Raw genomic sequence first — 14,578 nt, forward strand, 5'->3', positions numbered from 1 at the left:
TGATTACTGACATGGTTAGGTACAAATCTATCATTTGCTGAAATCTCTTCTTTGTTCCACTTTTTCTTTTTTTCTGCCTTCTTTGGAAATAATTTAGTATTTTTATGATTCCATTTAGTTTTTTTTCTTGGCATATTAGTTATAATCCTTTTTTTTAAATGTTGTAGTTTCTCTAGAGATTTTAGCATTCATCATTGAGCTAACAGTTCAGTTCTAACCAATAGGATACCATTTTAAGATAGTATCAATAGTGAACTTTGCAAGTGTATGTTTTGATTTCTCACTTCCTGATATTTATGGGTTTTTTTGGAGGGGGGTTATTAACTTTATATGTAAATATGGCCTAAACTCCACAGTGAATTGTTATTTTTATGTAAGTATTATTTTATTTTGAATAATATATTGCCTAAAATAGATTTAAGTAATAACAAAAATTATACATTTACCAAAGTAGATAGTATTTCTGATGCTCTGCTATTTTTTTGTGCAAAACCATTTTTGCATCTGGTGATATTTTCTTTCTTCCTACTGGATTTCCTATACTTTCTTTTATAATGTGAGTCTTCCAGGCATGAATCTTTTACTTTTTGTATGTTACAAAACACCTTCTTAAAATTATTTAGTTTTGAAATATATTTTCACTGGGAATAGATTTAGGCTGGTAAAATTTTTTTTTTCCTTACAGATATTTAAAGTTGTTGATCTACTCTCTTCTCATTTGCATCATTTTTGATGAGAAAGCTGTTGTCATCCTTATCTTTATTCCTTTGTATGTAATGTGTTTTTTGCTCTGGCTGCTTTAATATTTTCTACCTATCACTGGATTTGAGTGATAGATATGATGGTGTTTTCTTCATGCTTCTTGTGTTTAGGGATCATTGTAGTTCTTAGATTTGTGTTTGTCATTTTCATCAGTTTTGGGAAAAATTTTCCTGTTATATTTGCAAATGTTAGCCCCTGTCACATGTCAGGGACTTGAATTACATGTTTTAGGCCACTTGAAATTGCCCCACAGCTCAGTGATGCTTTTTATTTTTTTACTCATTTTTAAATCTCCATTTATCATTTTGGATAACCTCTATTGGTATGTATTTAAATGCACTAATCTTTTATCCTGTAATGTCTAAGCTGCCATTAAGCCCATCAAGTTCATGTTTCATGTCAGATTAGGTAGCTTCATATCCAGAAATTTGATTTGAATCTTTTTTTATATCTTTCTTGTCTTAATATATTTGATCATTTCTCTAACTTTTTGTACACATAAATATAGTTATACTTAGTGTTTTAAAATGTTCGACTGCTAGTTCTATTATCTGCGTTATTTCTGAGTCCGTTTACCCTAATGACGTTTATCTCCATTCTGGCTTTTTAATGCTTTTTTGGGAAGCAAGCTATTTTTTATTGGATGCCATACATTGTGGTTTTACCTTGATGAATGCTGGATATATTTGTATTCATATAAATGTTCTTGAGCAGTAATTCAATATTATTGTAAATGTTGTTGGGTACAGTTAGTTTGATCCTTTTGGGTCTGGCTTTAAAAAACAACTATAAGTAAAACTAGACTAATTACTCTCCACTAATGATGTGAAGCCTTTATGAGGACTACATTTACTCTTGACTCCATGAATTATGAAATATTCCAGCCTGACTGATAGAAATAGTCACCATGCTCAACCCCATGTGAGTGCTGAGCTCTGTTTCCTCTAATCCTCTCATTTGGTTCTTTCACTGGATTTGGGCAATTTCTTCATACATATGCATAGATCAACACTCTGCTGAATGATCAGAGGGAATGGTCCAGTCCATAGATCTCTGGAGTTCTCTGTGCAGGTCTCTCCTCCCTGGCACTCTGCCCTGAAAATAGTAGCTGCCTGGCTTTCCTCAGACTCTCCACCTCTTCAACCCAGACAGTTTGCTGGGTTTTGCCTGAGTTCCTTTTCCCTGTGCATTCCCTGGAAATTCTCTTCAGGTAGGAACCTGAGGCAATAATAGATCTCAAATTTTTGTCTTGTGTTTCTCAGGAATCACTGCCCTTTGTTGCCTGATGTTCAGTGTTTTGCAGACCATCATTTTATATATATTATCTGCTTTCCTCTTGTTTCAGGTGGGAGAATAAACCTGTCCCCTTTTACTCCCTTTTGGTTGATTAACCTCAAGTCAAGTTTTATTTGCTCCTTTAAATATACCACATGATACAGTACCTACCACAAAGATAACCCTCAATAAATGTTTTTGTTTATCAAAAAGTGTTGAGCATCTACTGTAAGTCAAATATTTGTTGTAAGCACTTATGTTACTTCGAAGAAAAAGTCACTGCTTTTATGGAATTCATATTCTATCTGGCTACACAGACGATGAAAAAGAAGCATAATAAATGGATACTGTTATATTAGGCTGTAATATTATAAACATTACAATGGAAAAATAAAACAAACCAAAATTTAGAGCATGGAATGATCAGGGAAAGACAATGGGTAAGGGAAGGAGCAATTCCACAGAATTCTCACTGAAAAGGTGAAAATTAACAAATAATTGAAGGAGATAAGGTATTTATCTACATATTGTACCAGGGAGAAAATATAAGTAGAAAACAAACCCTTAAATAAAGTGTGACTGCTGTATTTGAAAAATAGGAAGGGACTCATAGTGGTTGGATGAGAGATAGCAAGAGAGGAAATCAGAAAAGTAAGAGATCACATAATTTAAGGACTTTAACTTTTACTCTGAGTGAAATGGGAAACAATGGCAGAATTCTCAACTGAGAAGCTTACTTATACATAGCTTAGACATGATCTTACTTATGTGTAAAAAGAACTCCTCTGACATTTGTGTTGAACAGGAACTTTAGGGCAGGCTGGGTGGCTCAGCTGATTAAGCACGTGACTCTTGATTTTGACTCAGGTCATGATCTCACATTTCATGAGATCAAGTCCTGAATCAGGCTCTGCGCTAAAAGTGAGCCTGCTTGGGTTTCTCTCTCTCCCTCTCTCTCTGCCTCTCCCCCACCACCCTCAAAATAAATAAATAAACTTAAAAAAAAAAGAACATGAACTTCATAGATATAAAAGTAAATATATGTTTCCATCTTTGAAGGTATATTAAGTTTCTATTGTAACAAATTAATACAAACAGTGTCTTAAAACAACACAATTTATTCTGTTACAGTTCTGGAGGTTAAAAATTCTAAATCAGTTTCACTGGGCTAAGATCAATGTATTATAAGGACTGCATTCTTTCTGAAGGCTCTAAGGGAGAATCTATTTCTTGTCTTTTCCAGCTTCTAGAATCTGGCTATATTTCTTGGTTTGTAGCCCCTTTACAAGCAACGGCATCACTCTGACCTCTGCTTCCATTATTACATCTCTTTCTGTGACCCTGACCCTCCTATTCCCTCTTATAACCCTTGTGATTACAATGAACTTCCCCACATAATCCAGGATGATCTCTCCATCTCAAGATCCTTAATTTAATAAGGTATTCAAAGTCTTTTCTGCCATGAAGGTAACAAAAGAACAGATTTGGGGGATTAGGAAGTTAATGTCTTTGGGGAGGGGTATTATTTTCCCTACCACAGAAGGCTAGCATAGTTATCTAGGAAAGAGTTTGCTAATAGAACCAGAGCTGGAGAAATAGATGCAGTAGAAAGATGGACGCCTAGGTGTAGAAATAGAAATAGAAATAGAAATAGAAATAGAAATAGAAATAGATATAGTTTTTATTCAAGTATAGCAAACATCTGGTAAAGTGGGTCATCTTAAGTATATATTTGATGAATTTTAATACATATAAACATCTACTTAACACCTCTTAGATTGTGTTGTAAAACATTTCCAGAATTTCACAAAGCCCTTTCAGTCCTTCTTCCAGTAAACCACTCCCCTCAAAACAATCACAGCACTATTTTGTCATCTATTGACACAGATTAATTTTCCCTATTTCGATATGTATGTAGGCTAAACCATACAGTTTATATTATTTTGTGTCATTTTTATTTATTTACTTATTTATTTATATATTTTTATTTTATTTTTAATATAATTTATTGTCAAATTGGCTTACATACAACGCTCAGTGCTCATCCCAGCATTTTGTGTCATTTTTAAATTTTAAAATTATATCTGGGAGGTTCATCCATGTCATTGCTAAATAATATTACACTGCATAAATATATGATCATTTGTTAATTTGTTAATGATATTCAGACTTGGGCTTTTATGACTAATTATGGTATGAACATTCCTGCATGGGTCTTGTGGTGAATAGAAACTGAAAACATTTCCCACACCATAAAAATCAATTCCACATGGATTATAGACCTTAAAAGAATAAATATTCTACAAGTAAACAGGGGAATATCATTACCACATATAGAAAGCTTTTTAAGCAAGAAACAAAAATTAATAATCATAAACAAAAGACTGGATAAACTGGTTATATTTCATAATTAAAGTCAACAAGATTTCATGACAAAGGGAACATGGATTGTGAAAGAGAGAATCAGATTTGTTCCTAGGTTAGGTTTGAGTAACCGGAAGGCAGATTCAGACAGACAATTTCAACTAAGGTTTTGGAGATGGGAAGCCACTTAATTTTGGACATATTGAATTAGATAATCTATTATATACACAAGTGGAGATATCAGATAGACAACTTGACATCTGACTATGGGGTTTATAAGAGTTGTCTCAACTATAGACCTAACTTTGGACAAGAGAATGTGCAAAATCACCAAGATGGTGTGTAGAGATAGACAGGAGGAAAAAAAAAATCAAGGGACTTACTTAAATCCAAGATATTCCAATGTAAAAAGGCCTAAGGGGGAAGGAGGAGACAAAATCAAAAAAGATCAGTAAAATAAGACCAACTAGTCCTCCAAGGTAAGAGAAGAAATTTAACATTGTTGAAGGAGTGATAAAATGTTGTTTTGTGCTCAAAATGCTAAATCTGACAGTGTGTGGATTGTGGTTATGCTTATAAAAATAGTTGCAGTGGAGAGGTGGCAGCAAAATCCAGTTAGGGAATCTTGATTGGAAAATGAGACTAAAAGAATTAAAGACATTAGTATAATCGGTGGAAGTAATGAAATGGGGTGTTATTTGGTGGCAAAAGTGTGCTCAGAGAAGTTTTGTCTTTGTTTTAGCTGGGGGTTAACTGGAATTAACTAGTGTTATGATTTTGCCAGAGAACTACAACAAAAGTGAAAGGTGGCCACGTTGTCAAAAGTGTATGGAAGGGAATTATTTTAATTACTGAACACAGAATTTAAACTAGGTAAGTAAGGGGGTGAGGATGTCAAAGGATATGGCATAACGAAAAGAAGACAGGGCTTTGGATAACAGAACTAGTGTGGTGGGAGAAATGTTAGGTTTGTGAAGTGGGTGAATTGTAAAGATAAGAGACGGTTATCAGGAGTGAGATGTAGATTATGAAATGATTGAGATCTTTGGAAAGAAAAGGCCTAGCTTTATGAGCATAGAACTATAAGGCTGATGTAGAGTACTGGATCATTGGAGGAGGGGGGTGTAAGAAACAAGAATCTAGGATATGGAAGCTTTATCTACACTGTGCCTTTGGAAAGTACCCAGCACTTTTATGAGAGTAGTGTTGGAGAGAGTGACAATGAGGACCTAAAAATCCCTGAATAATAAGGACAAATGATCCAAGTGTTAGTTAGTTAGTTAGTAAGAACAGTTAGGCATAGTTACTTATATCATCTAATGATATAAGATTCAAAACTGGATAATTTAGAAATAAAGAAAGAACAACATTCAGAAAGCAAAAATGAGCTAACAGGACACTTACTACACCTGATGCCCACTGTAACAAGTGATACAGGAAGAGGAAACAGCCATATCTTCAGGGGGCTTCAGGGGACAAAACATCCTGATAGAAGATACAGATAGAGGGGGGCAGGTTTTTAACAGACCTGGCAAATTAAGGGGGAATTCAGAGAAGAAATCACTAATTAGCATAGAGAGCAAGATTAAAGTTTGAGTGTGCAGTGAATGCAGGGGACAGAATCAGGATGTACTGGGCTTCAAAGGGATAGGATGGGAGCACGAGAAGCAAAAGATGACCTGGGATTCAGGGACTTGCTACATTCATTGTTAAAATCAAGGAATAAGATCATGATGATCTCAGTCCTGATGGATTCAAGGAAAATAGCAGTGAAGATACTGACTGAAGATACTTAGCTTTGGAATTGGTGGTGGCAGTAGGAACATGAAGACTCATGCACACTGTCACCTGTACTCCTCTCTCACTGTTACTCTTCAGCCCTAATCATGGGTGGGGGAAAATGAATGACTTAGTTGCTAAGAAAATTTATCTTTAAAAAGGAAAACCTACACAATATTTCAAAATCAGATGGAATGTAATTTCATACAGGGGAAGTTGGATATTCTAAAAGACCAGTGGCTTTTAGGCTATTGCAGCATGGATGTTATTACCTCCCTTTTAATGTAAGAAAAAGTTTGTACTAGTGTATCCTTGGAAACCTCTGTGAACAGGCATTTCAGGGATGGCAGTCAGCTTAACAAGCCACAGTGGTACACAGGCAATTCTTAAGAGAAAAGATTTCTAGTTGAGAGAGATCAGCTCTGTTTCCTATGGGCACATACTTCTTGATTCCTAGTGGGGAATATAATCTCTCCTTCTCTGAATCCATAATACAACTGTCTAGGGTGAAGGAGAAACAATGCTGTAATACCTTAAGACCAACCAGGAACATAACCAATGAAGAAATGATGGATGAACTGCAGAATTCTTTCTAAATGATGCTTTGGAGATGAGCTTTTCTGTCACCTTTTACAAGCTATTATTTAAAAGAGAACATGTAAATATGTGATTTTTTGTTATAGTAATATAAAGAATAAATAAAATGAGAATGTGGTGATGGAAGAAATGTCACCATGATTTTGAAGACTGGAAAGTGACAAACCTCATCACAGATTAAATCACAAAGAAACAGAAACTAGAAGAAAGATAACTGAGATGAAATGATTGGCCACAAGCAGTGTTAGTCAAAGAAACAAAGAAAAAAGAATGTCTATATATGAAACTGTCAGACTGAATGGAAACATTATTATTGGTTTCCAACTTTTGTGTAAGTGTGGAGCAAAATGCCAAAGTCAAAGCAACCAGCCAATTATGGAGTTAGTGAACTTGAAAGGGGAAACAATTTTGAAAAAGTTTTTTCTAAGGAGGATCTTGAAAAGTTATCATTTACCAGCATAAAAATATCTTCAGGGCAATTATCAAGAGAGTGGGTAGATATCATTACAAAAAGGAAAAGGTTAGAGAGTTGAGATAAACTTGTTATCTTTGTGTTATTACTCTTTGTTATTTGTAAGGGTGTTACATCCCTGGAGCAGAAAAAACAATTTAAATATTAACAAGTAGAACATTCATCAAAAAATTCTGGTAATGGAAGAAATAACCCCAAACTAAGACACAGCAAGGGCAATTGAAACTATATTATACATTTGTAAGAAACCTTTATGTTTTTTCCAGTCAAAATAATGATACATGTTATGGTAAATTTTGGGAAAAAATAAATGAATATTATATCTTAAGTATACTAATTTAGGAAATTAAAGATTTTGGAATCACATGAGAATACTGATGTTTATCACATGACAGCTTACACAGCACTCAGAGATTATTTTTAAACAGTAAAGAATATGCATTAACTGTTTTGCTACTGGAACTGTTTAAGGTTCTCTAAGAATATAAATATTACTAAAAATGTATTATTACTATCATAAAAGACATGTGCAGCTCCAAACTAAGCCATGCTAAATCTTAGAAAATGAGTACAGTTATTGAAAAATTAAATTAAGGGTGCCTGAGTGGCTTAGTAGGGTAGGCATCCGACTCTTGATTTCCGCTCAAGTGACGATCCCATGGTTTGTGAGATCAAGCCCTGTCTTGGCTGTGGGGACAGCGTGGGGCCTGCTTGGGACTCTCTCTCTCTCTCTCTCTCTCTCTCTCTCTGCCCCTCCCCTGCTTGCCTGTGCATACACTCTCCCTCTCAAAATAAATAAACATTAAAAACAAAATAAAGCTTAAATTAAAATTTTGTGGGGGCGCGTGAATGGCTCAGTCAGTTAAGCATCCAGCTTGGGCTCAGGTCAAGATCTCACCATTTGTGAGTTGGAGCCCTGTGTTGGGTTCTGTGCTGACAGCCTGGAGCCTGGAATCTACTTCTGGTTCTGTGCCTCCCTCTCTCTCTCTGCCCCTCCCCAGCTCATGCTCTGTCTCTCTCTGTCTCTCAAAAAAAAAAAAAAAAAAAAAAAATTAAAAAAACGTTAAATTAAAATTTTGTGCATAAAATGAAAGTTAACTGGGAGATCTTCACATGAACAAGCCTGGGGCAATGGCTTACATGGCATAGGCAACATAACAGGGAGAGGCCCAGAAAGAAAAAAAAAAAAAAGTATATTGTGGGAATTGTTGTGTGGTTCAATACTTAGAGTACATAGCATAAAAGAAGCACTTTGGAATAAAGTGCACTGTATTTTTACTTCAATCCTAATTATTCTTTTTTTTCAGAGTCATTATACTGATGTGTGTTCTTCAGAAAACCATTCACTGCATTCATCAAATGTATTTACCTATTTAAAATAATCAAATATACATTGACCTATTTAATATCTAAGAATGATATAGTAATTAATTGAGGTAAAGTTCTCACATGTAATAAATTAATTGTATGTATAGAGTAGAATATTATACTGCAGTGAAAATGTATAATGATATCTCTATGTGTTAATATGAGTAATTGTCAGGAATATAATCCCATGGAAATAAAAAACATGTGGCAAAAGGATAGATTCACAACAGACCCTTCGGTATGAAAAACACAAAATAATAATGTATGGATTACAAAGACATATGTAAATAAAACTATAATAAAGAATAAAAACATAAAAACAAAATTCAGGGTAGTGGTTGTCTCTGTAGAGGGGGAAGAAGATGATAGGATCAAGAAAGACAAAAAGGGATATAAATTTATTATGATGCTCCATTTCTTGAGCTGGATATTGCATAAATAAATATGTGTTAATTTCATTGTAATTATGTATGTCTTACACAAATTTTGTGAATGTGATTTTGTATGCACTTACATGTAATAAAAGTAATTTAAAATTAGGTGAATGACTTCATAAATACTGATAGAATAAATAAAATAAACAGTTCACAAAATTATTGTATGAAAATATCCAGTATAAAATATAGGGATGGAATGTTTTCAAAGACTGAACGGCAGATCTGGAGCAATAAGATAGTAGATTAAACTTAGATTTTTGTAAGGTTAAATATCAGTAGGAACCTACTTTCTATTAAGTGTTACTATTCTTTTTTTTTTTTCTTTTTGGTAAAGCTCGATTCTTCTTGTATATACTATGTTTGGTAGTATTATCCCAGACCACTTAAAAACTCGTAGCTTTAAGAGAAGCTTAGAACTAATTACAGGACTTTTGTAAATCATCTGTCTAGAAATAACTAAAACTTGTCATTAGGTGTAGAAGGATTATCTGATGCTATTGTCATAAACTTTAGTGCTAGCTCTATTTCAGACACTATAAACAGAATCTTGAGGAAGTCAATCTCTCTTAATTTTTTAAAATATTCCATTCAGTATTCAATGAGTTTATTACAGAAGATCTCATCAAAGCTTTTCTCTAGCTTAAAGATTCTATGTATTTCTGTCCTTGTAGGGTATTAAGGATTGAAACTGTCTCTTTGGGGACCACCTTAATTTTTAATTACTGTACTGATACTACTCTGAGACAGAATGCTGTTATGCTTTTATCTGCATCACTCACTGAGAAAATGCAGTGTTAAATAATGATGCACGTTTTAATAACTCATTGAATAATGGCGCTAGTAACTCAGGAAGTTGTATAAATGAGAGAAACAGTAACAAGTCTCTGAAATACAAGGGCCAAAATGATGTATCTTTGATAATTCATTGTCCTGCTATATTTATATTCAGTTTAGAATTATGGTCTCACACCATTATATATGCATCTATAATTTATTATTAAGAAAATATGATGGGTAAGGTTAATAAATGTCCATAAGAATGTTGGAAATGCAATTAAATTATCTTCATCTTGTATATTTAGTCTGTTTTAGACTTGAAATGTATTGTCTATATCTTCTGTTTACAGCTTTTTTCTTGGAAAATGCAGATTAACATGTAAATGAAATTTATTATACAAAGCAAAAAAAATCATAGCTTCATTACTCTAAGAGAAAACAAAATTAAGCTACATAATTTTAGACTTTTATAATATGCATCCACAATTACACGAGAGAAAACCCAGAAACCTACAGGCATTAGAATAAATAAAAATACTACTTGGCTTACACTTATATCTATAATTTCTCCAGTTGTAGGTAAATGTTAGATAAAGTATACGTTCTTTTAATGTTTATTATTGTTCCATTAGTTTTTTTAATTGAAATTTTCTATATTTCAAAAGAAAAATGATTCAACATTCCAAAATGAGCCTATATTAGCAGAAATAAATATTTAATTTCATTTAAAAATGTTGTCATTATTAGGGGCGCCTGGGTGGCTCAGTCGATTGAGTGTCCAACTTCGGCTCAGGTCATGATCTCACGGTTTGTGGGTTCGAGCCCCACATTGGGCTCTGTGCTGACAGCTTGGAGCCTGGAGCCTCCTTCTGATTCTGTGTCTCCCTCTCTCTCTGCCCCTCCCCTACTCATGCTGTCTCTCCCTGTCTCTCAAAAATAAATAAGTAAAGTTGAAAAAAAAAAGGAATCACTGGATCACTGGGACATCTCTCAGGGATTCCCATGTCTGTTCTCAACTGTGAATGGGAAATTACAGCAACCACAGTCTGAGAAGGGCACATGATTCTATGAGTCAGTCCCCAGGCAAAACACTTGGTACTAGTGAAAGTAAGGAGTGATGTACAAAGTAGAGGTATTAGTGAAGATGGGAAGTAATCTAGGAAAAGTGGTAGCGGAGGGAGGTATTGAGTATCAGTTTAGCCTTGAGGACTACTACAGCAAACTGTAGTACAGCTTTTCTCTCCAACCTCCTTTTGACATTTTACAAAATGTATTTTGAAGAGCCCTCTGGAAAAATTTGTGACAGGTTGGAGCAAATGGAAGGTGAGATGAGAGTGGACTGTAATAAATATCAGTGTTCTCCCAAATCCTCTCACTGAAGCTGCTCTTGTGTCACAATCCACCCCATCCCTGCTGCCTTTCATTTCCATTGGGAGCAATTGCAGCTCTTTGTTGGAGCACTGTCTTCGGGCTTCTGGAAACTGCTTCCCTTGCACCTAGGAAAGACACAAAAGTACCTAGGGCTTTGACCTGGGCATTCCTAGACGAATTCCTGACAGATGGGCGAGTATGAAGACTCCAGTCCCTTTGCCTCAGGTCAGGACAACTCTGAGTTCTTGTTCTGGGCTACACTCCTTGTGATAAAGGCTGAAGTTTCCATCTGTGAGACTTTGCTGAAGAGAAACCCCATTCTTTGATTCATCCATTTTACTGAGGTGTTCCCCTCTTCCCCTAAAGGTTTCCGTAGAGGATATTTCTATTAGAAAGCATGTGCCTATGAGATCTTTTCTTGCGATTCCCTTAGATTACTCCAGTGAGCCAGAAGTAAGGCATTAATCTGCCCAAGCCCAAATGTAAATAGTTTCTTCCTCTTTCTAACCAACAACGATCTGAAGCCCGTTAAAACTAATTGCCCCTCCAGATTAATGCGGATGCTATAACATATCTAGTGTGATATTTTAATTCATAATAAGAAATATATATTAGGTCTTCATCTCTTTTTCTGGTACAGAGCTCCTAAAACCCCAGTAATTTCCTGAGAGGAGACCAACAAAAGTGTCTTTTGTTATGTTAATGAGGCGACCTTTGACCTCACCGAGGATGGAGGGCTGGTTGCCAGGAGAAGCAATCATTTGATCAGAGGGTTAGAACTTTCAGTCCCACTCCTCTGACCTCTGAGGAGGGGAGAGTTTGGAGGTTGAATCAAGTGCCAATGGCCAATGGTTTAATCCATCGTGACTCTGTAATGAAGTCTCCCTAAAAACCTCAAAGAAGGGTTTCAGAGAGCTTCTGGTCTGTGAACACAAGGACATTCCAGGAGAGTGACACACCTGGGAGAGGTCAAGAAAGCTCTGCACCCTCTTCTCTTGCCTTGCCCTTTGCATCTCTTCCATCTGGCTTCTCCTAAGTTACACCCTTTATAAACCAGTGGCCTAGGAAGTAAAATGTTTCTCTTGAGTTCTGTGAGCTGCTTTAGCAAAATGATCAGTCAGTAAGAGAGGGCCATGGAAACCTCTGATTCATAGCCAGTCAGAAGTACAGATAACAACCTAAACTTGTGAGTGACTAGCTTTGAAGTTCAAGGAGGGGATTGTTGGAACTTCTAATCTACAGATGATTGGGCTTGTGGCTGATGTCCGAAGTGGCAAGGGGGTGCAGTGAAGACAGTCTTGTAGAACTGAATCCTTAACCTCTGGAATCTGATGCTATTTCAGGGTGTCAGACAGAGTCAGAAATGACTTGAATTCTGGGACGCCTAGCTGGTACCAGGACCATTGTTTGTTGGTCCCTTCCACAAACTGGAATCTTGATACTTTATCTACATTTAATCTTTTTTTTTTTTTTTTTTTTTTTTTGAGAAACACAGAGTCTGAGTCGGGGAGGGGCAGAGAGAGAGAGAGAGAGAGAGAGAGAGAGGGAGAGACCCAAGCCGACTCTGAACTGTGTGGAACCAAGTGGGGCTTGATCCCATGAACCATGAGATCATGACTTGAACTGAAATGAAGAGTCATATGCTCAACTGACTGAGCCACCCAGACGCTACAATTTAATCTTATTTTAACCTATAAATGCATTATTAACCTTGGATCTTAGTCAATATTGTTTTTTAAATAATTTATACACATTTACTGTTATATGCTGCATTCTGGATAATTTATTAAAACATAATTTCCAGTTACTTATATGCTTTCTGACTTTGTTGTTATAGCTGCTAACTAATTAGAGTATAATTTACATTAGAAAAAGTAAACAAAACAAAACAAAAAACCCTAAGCATGCAGCTCAATAAATTATTACAAAGTGAATAAAAAGACACAACTAACAACTAGGTTGAAACACTTAACTTTGCCTCACTAAGAAGTCCTTTTCCTTCCCCTTCCCATATACTCACCTTCTTCCTCCCCATATTTAATACTATTTCAAAATGACTATTTTGAAGTTGTATAAAAAAAAATTGAATCTTACAAAATATTTGTGTATCAGGCTTTTTTCAGTGAAAATATTTATGAGATTTATCCACATTTTAGCTTGTATCTGTGGTTTATTATTGTTATTGCTATATAATATTTCCCATGTGTAAGTATACCCTCATTTGCCTGTCCTACAACACATTTTACTATTGATGGGATTTATTTTCAGAATTTCTGTATTATAGACAAGCATTGTACCCATCGTTGCTGCAAGGGGTAGACATTTCTTTTGAGCAAAGATCTAAGAGCAAAGGTTTGCTGGGTCCAAAAGCAGATATGGACAAATAATTTTCTGAAGTCATTGTGTTAGGTAGACACTAGACCTGAGCAGTGGAAGGAATGCTGGAGGCAGAGTCCCAAGTCCTTGAAGGGGAATTATAGAGACATGAGCTGGAGGCAAAGACAGTGATAGATAAGCTGTACATTAAAAACCCCTGGGCACAACATCCCAACCTTAAGGCTTCCAAGACCTTGGGGCTGACAGAACCAGAGCCATAACTATGGAGCTTGTCTTCTCCTCCTCCACATCTGTCCAAGGGCAAACCCTATACTCATTACATTATAATACATTTGCATTGCAGTTATAGCCCCCTTCCCCCACCAGAGAGAAAGGCTGCCTTGATGGTTCCAGTACAAACTTTATAGGTTTGTGGGAGTAGTTCACCCAAATGATTGGAAGCAACCTCCATTAGAGACCACCCCAGTGTACTTCCCAGCTCTTCCCATCCCAGAGAAACCCATTAATATCCAATTCCAAAACAATCTAGGGGCCGGTTCCACCTCTGGGAACCTACCCATTCTCCAACCTTGAGGGTGTGCTTTAACAAACTGCTTTGTGCTTGCTACTTTCCTTCTGACTGTCTTTATTCCAGCATGGATCCCCATGGAAATCTTATAAATCATCTCCTGGGGAATCCAAGGACTGAGAACTCCACTGGTAACAACTGTACCGATTTATACCCTTTGCTAGTGGTTATTGAGCATTCTTTTGTCTTTCAGATACTTGAGAACACTGGCATTGTCAGTCAGCCTTTTGAATGTTTGTCATCTAGTCTCATTTGTAATAGTGTCCCATGTGGTTATAGTTTGCATTTCCCCAATGATGACACTAAGTCACATTACTAGTTATTTGGACATCCTCTGCAAAAGGTCTATTTAGTTTTCTTGACATTTTCCATTGTATTATCTGTCCTTTTGTTTTGTTTTCTTTTACTGAAGCCTCTTGTCATTTATAATATTACAAATATGTTCTCACATTCTTTGGCTTCCCTTTTCGC

General features: G+C 35.7%; 1 long non-coding RNA gene across 2 annotated transcripts in view; it reads left to right on the top strand.

The window, feature by feature from the left end:
- The first annotated feature begins 3,439 nt into the window (after positions 1–3,439).
- The window catches only part of LOC132673307 (uncharacterized), a 137,647-nt gene continuing 126,508 nt past the window's right edge, over positions 3,440–14,578 (top strand). Inside the window, exon 1 of one of the 2 annotated variants that reach the window (XR_009607976.2) lies at positions 3,440–3,477. This is a non-coding gene — a long non-coding RNA (uncharacterized LOC132673307). Of the gene's footprint in view, positions 3,478–8,473; positions 8,611–14,578 lie in introns of those variants that run through there. The other variant, XR_009607977.2, reaches the window with a different exon arrangement.

Source organism: Panthera onca, chromosome C1, assembly GCF_046562875.1.
Source record: "Panthera onca isolate mPanOnc1 chromosome C1, mPanOnc1 haplotype 2, whole genome shotgun sequence".
In the NCBI taxonomy this organism is placed as follows: domain Eukaryota; kingdom Metazoa; phylum Chordata; class Mammalia; order Carnivora; family Felidae; genus Panthera; species Panthera onca.